This window comes from Anabrus simplex, chromosome 1, assembly GCF_040414725.1.
Source record: "Anabrus simplex isolate iqAnaSimp1 chromosome 1, ASM4041472v1, whole genome shotgun sequence".
Classification (NCBI taxonomy): Eukaryota; Metazoa; Arthropoda; class Insecta; order Orthoptera; family Tettigoniidae; genus Anabrus; species Anabrus simplex.
In genome coordinates, this window is record NC_090265.1 from 1764294750 (window position 1) to 1764300749 (window position 6000).

The window sequence follows — 6000 nt, forward strand, 5'->3', positions numbered from 1 at the left end:
CAGTACTGACATGAGCTTTATAGGTCTGTAAACTTTGAACAAGAGTCTTGGTCAAACTTTCATTGTCTACTCGACAACGCCTATCATCTGGAGCTTCTCGGTGGGCAGATGTGGTATCAGACAAGTACTCCGGGCAGTTTGGAAACTGAGAAGGAACAGCTCCTAAACCGTTTAGACCAAATTAGAATGTATTCACCTAGATATAAATGCGCTCGTCTATTAATGCATGGCACCACTTACTTCACAGGACCATGTCATGTCTTAGATATATCTGGTTGATTTTAATATAAAATGAATAGCACACAAGGAGACATAGAAAATAATTGAGTGAATGTAATTTACAATAATTATACAGAACCTAACATAAATGAAATAAACACAATAACATTGCTGTCTAGCCTGAACTAAAGATATTAACCCACACTAAGGTATAGTCCCTCATGCGATATAATAAATATAACTGCCTCACTTGCAGTTAAGGGTTCAGCTAAGAAGGAATACTTGAAAGCCAATACCTTATATGCCTTCATAATTTAGGCCCGATAATTTTTCCCAGAATATCACTATACTCACAACAGTAGTCCTATAAAGTAAGGTGAATACTCAGCACATCCCCAACTAAATGCAATAACTGGTAAATTCAATACAGCAAATGCTTAAATCAGTAAGATATAAATCGCCCCGAAAAAATCTACTATTTCATTTATAAATAGCAAAGATATAAGAGACCTATCCACAAACCTTTCACAAGCCTTGGATGAGATAAAGGTGCAGTCAATAATTTCCCATTTCTCTCATCATACATGCTGGTCGTCCATTCAACCTCATGAGTTTTGAAATGGAGCTCGCACACCTACAACACAGGGCTACAATTCAAGGACCATCCCACAACTTAAGTCATTGAATGATTGAAATCAGATACGATATACTAATAACTAAGACTTACCTTTGCATTTTTGGAAGGAACGAAATCATCACGGCGAATAGCTCTTAACCTCTTAGCTCTCTTCGAGTCGTCAGTTGAAAATGAGAAAACATTCTCTTTAGGGCCAGTGCGATAATTGCCCTTACAATTTGGAACACTGAATTTCTGAGGCATCGTTATTCAAAATTTGAAAAATCGCAATTCACAACAACACACCATTAAAAATAAGCTCAATTCTAACCTCACGTGGTGGCCATACCGGCATTTTAAACACAATTTATTAATATTAACAATTTATAAGTACTAACACCCTTCACTGAACTTACACTAATAGGAATATTAAGCGAGTGTTAACACACAAGATTCGATTAAGATTAATATAATCGATGAAAACACACATAACAGGGAAACGCGTCCAAATACACCAAACGGCAACAAGCTAACTGAGTTACGGGCCTGGGCCCAGTTCGACGTACGTCATCAGCTTCTCTCATTCGTATTGCCAGGCCTTGTTCTCTAGGAGGCGCTGCTCCTTATGAGACTTCCTAGGGGCGCTTGCGCATAATGGCTGCTATACATATGCTCTTATGAGACGGCCAAGGAACGCTTGCGCAAGATGGCGGCTATCTAATTGCACAAGATGCCGAATATACACAGATTCTTGTGAGACGACGACCTAGGGTCGCTTGCGCAAGATGGCTGCTACACATAGGCTCTTATAAGACTGTCTAGGGACGCTTGCGCAAGATGGCGGCTATACATAGGCTCTTATAGAGAAAGATGCAAGCCATGAGCGATTGCACAAGATGGCGGCTCTACACAGGCTTATATGGAGAAAGCTACCTAAGAGGCTACTGAGCAAGATGGCGGCTAAACATAGGCTCTTTTGAGGCGGCTTAAGGGCGCTTGCGAAAGATGGCAGCTATGCATAGGCTCTGATGGAGAAAGACGCCGGAAATGGGTGACTGTGCAAGATGGCGGGTATACATGTACATTTATGGAGAAAGATGATGGCCATGGACGCTTGCGCAAGATGGCGGCTATACACAGGCTTATATGGAGACAGCTAGCTTAGAGGCTACTGCGCAAGATGGCGGAGCATACACGGGCTCTTATGAGACTAACTCCTAGAACCTGGGTCAGAGGTTACTGTGCAAGTTAGCGGCTGCTCTTAGGAGACGGCTGAAGGGCGCTTGCGCAAGATGGTGGCCATACGCAGGCTCTTATGGAGAAAGATAGCCTAGGGGCTACTGCACAAATGATGGCTATACATAGGCTCTTATGGCCTCTTCTTCCTCCGAAGGGACACAGAGGCTCTCCTCCTCCTCCTTCTCCACAACCGGGTAGCAAAAGAGCAAAAAGGCACCTCCTCCTAGCAAAAGGGCAAAAGGCAAAAGGGCTCTTCCTCATCTGTATGGCAAAAGAGCTCTTCCTCCTGGCTTAAGGACAAAAGGGCAAAAAGGGCTCCTCCTTACCTTCCTTAGCAAAAGGGCACTTCTTCCTAGCAAAAGGGGCGAAAGGGCAATGGACTCCTCCTTATATGCATCGTAAAAGAGCTCTTCCTCCTGTCAAAAGGGCAAAAGAGCTACTCTTCCTCACAAAAGGCTCCTCCTCCTGGCAAAAGGTCTCTTCGTGGAAAAAGAGAAGAAGGACTCATTCTTACAGTTACTGAGGTTAGCTCAATACCTCCTCTTATAGACAGATGCTTTCTTGAATTGAACGTTACATCAAAAACAAATACTTACGTTATGTAGCGTTGTCCTCGTCGCGTAAGGTTTTCGATTGAGGAGGAAGCGGGAGGAGGAGGAGGCGGAAAAAGAAGGTAATTCTTTTTTCAGCATGTAAATATATTGTAGAATAAGCAAATGCTGTATCCGACAAGACAAAACTGGTTCAATCTAGTTAAGAAGCAGTTGCAAAATTATAGAATTTACATTCTGTGTGTCTTTATCCAATAAGACAAAACATGTTGACTGTTAAACAGAAAAGTTTTATCGCTACTGTGCTGTATGTTTCTATTCGACAATACAAGTTACAATTAGCACACACTACAATTGATTGTACAACAACACAAAACATGTTGGTTATTAGTGTTCAGAACAGAAAAACTTATAATGCAAAACATTATAAGATTAATCTCCCTGTTGATACAATCACACTCCTAGGCAATCAACGCACACACATAGAAATGCAAAGCGTCTAACATGGACCAGTCGATCGTGTAATTTGGACCGACAGCGTTAAACTTGGACTAGGTGATCGTGTAATTTGGTCCGATAGCGTCTAATTTGGACCAGTGGATCATGTAATTTGGACCGACAGCGTGTAACTTGGACTAGGTGATCGTGTAATTTGGACCGATAGCGTCTAACTTGGATCAGGTGATTCGTGTAATTTGGACCTATAGCGAGTAAATTGGGCTAAGTGATCGTGTAATTTAGACCGATAGCGTATAACTTTCACCAGGTGATCGTGTAATTTGGACCGATAGCGTCTAACTTGGACCAGGTGATCGTGTAATTTGGACCAATAGCGTGTAACTTGGACCAGGTGATCGTGTAACTTGGACCAGGTGATCGTGTAATTTGGACCAATAGCGTCTAACTTGGACCAGGTGATCGTGTAATTTGGACCAATAGCGTTTAACTTGGACCAGGTGATCGTGTAACTTGGACTAGGTGATCGTGTAATTTGGACCAATAGCGTGTAATTTGGAACGATTGCTTGTAACTTGCACCAGCTGATCGTGTAATTTGGACAGATAACGTGTAATTGGACAGGTGATCGTGTAATTGTGACAGGTAAATACTTGTAAGTTATTTAATGTATTTATTAAGAAATACTAAACAATCAAATAGGACACCATGAATTGGTCGTCACTTTTGGCTTGTATATCAGAGGAAAAACATTTCATCCTGAATTTTGTCGCAGTTTTCATGAGCCCACTTATTTCAACTATTGCACTGAGTCCAATCATCATCATAATGCTTGTCACATACAGTGCCGTCAGATAGCTTTTCAATTGTAATCACGTAGGCTGAGTGGACCCTGAACCAGCTCCCAAATCCAGGTAAAAATCAGTGGCCATATATCGTACCCGAAGCCTCCGGGTAAGGGGCAGGCACGCTATCCCGATCCCGCGGAGCCGGCCTCATATTGCAAAACAATTTCTGTTAGAATCACCAGTAAAAGATACGAAGGAACGTAATTATTATACTTGCTTCAAATTACACACTCTCTAGCAGTCCAAATTGCACGACATGCAAAGATTTAACCATAACTAAATAATATGCAAAGTATTTAAAATTTACGAGTGGAACTATGTTAAAACCTATCAAGATATTTCATCAGTACTTGTAAAAGATAAACACCCTCTTACCTGAAAAAAGTCCTTCACAGTACACTCATTTGTCACCGTATAAGCATACAATGAATCTGTATATTAAAAGACTAGCGACGGTGGTATGGACATACGTGCTGCCGTTTCGCGTGTAATCAGTTGGGTCGCCAACCTTCGTAGGGAGACGGCGACATAAGAAGAAGAATAAAACAGCTGTGTCAGATTCGTCTGTCCGTTCTATTGGACCGATTTGGTTCATTTTTGTGTTATTCCTTCCAGAATTAGCTGCCGGTGAATAATGAGACAGTGATAGGTCTCTAATAACAGCTAACTTTTGAGAAATCATAAAATCAAGCCATTAAATGATCTTCCTCTTTCTCCTTCAACCTTCCAGAAAGAAAGCTACCCTTGGCTGTCTTTCTGACCTTGCCTCAGATAGGGGTTGACGAAATGTGCAAACACCAAAAATATCATCGGTCCAAATCACACGGACTTCCCCTAGTGTTTGTTTCGCTGCAAGCCGCACTCTTTTACTTGTGTGTGTATTTACTTATTAGCTTATTTATTTATTCTTCTACTGCTACAAACAATGAAGATGTGTTTCTGATTTGTTCTGAACTCTTGTTTCAGGAAACACTGAGATTATTCCCTTCCATCTTTTTCACTGGACGCGAAACGACTAAGGAAGTGAAGCTCAGTACCTGTACCGTCCCAGAACGCTGCGCGGTTTTAATACCCCTGTACTTCATTCATCGAGATCCTCGGTACTTCCCTGACCCTGAGCGCTTCGATCCTGACCGCTTCCTGCCTGAGAGAACTCAAGAAAGGCATCCTTACAGCTACGTGCCTTTTGGAGCAGGACCTCGCATGTGTGTTGGCAACAAGTATGCTGAAATGGAGACGGCTGTCACGCTCGCCACAGTACTCAGGAAATGCAAGTTTCTGCCTGCAGTGCCGTACGAAAGTCTTCAGAAATTGGAAATTCCACTCATTACTAGACCGACCTCTGGATTCATGGTCAAGATGTTGCCTCGCTGATGAATTTTTGGAGAAATAACTTGCAAAACAATTTTCTCTTATAGTACATATTTAGTATAGAATTCATGAAGATCATATGGTCCTGTCATATCAAACTATGCTATAATTTTTGAGTGAACACTGAGTAGTAGTAGTAGTAGTAGTAGTAATAACAATAATAATCATAGCAATATTAGTACAAGGGCCCATCTAAGACACTTGAGACAAACTTGCACACGTGCACGAATGCACACGGCTGCACACGCACACAACATATATTTTTTTCCAATTTTTCCTAGGTAGGCCCGACGAAAAATAATGTTAAAATACCTACAATTTAGGACTTTTACATTAATATTAATTATTTTTCCTAGGTGGGCCCGACGGAAAAATATTGTTAAAATTCCCCTAATTTAAGGCCTTTATATAATAACATTTTCTTATCTATCCTAAATGGGTCCAACGAAAATAATTGTAAAATACCCACAATTAATGGCCTTTATACTAATATTATTTTTATTTTCTGACCTGAACGGGACCAGTAAAAATGTTTAAATACCTACAATTAAGGCCTTTATACAAATCTATATAAAAAACTACTGTGCACTGAAAGAGTATTTAAAATATAGAAATATAAAAAAACGGCTTTGAATGAATTATTCTCCTTCTACCGTTTTCTTAGAAACTTAACTAAAGACGAAAAACATACAGTAATTAA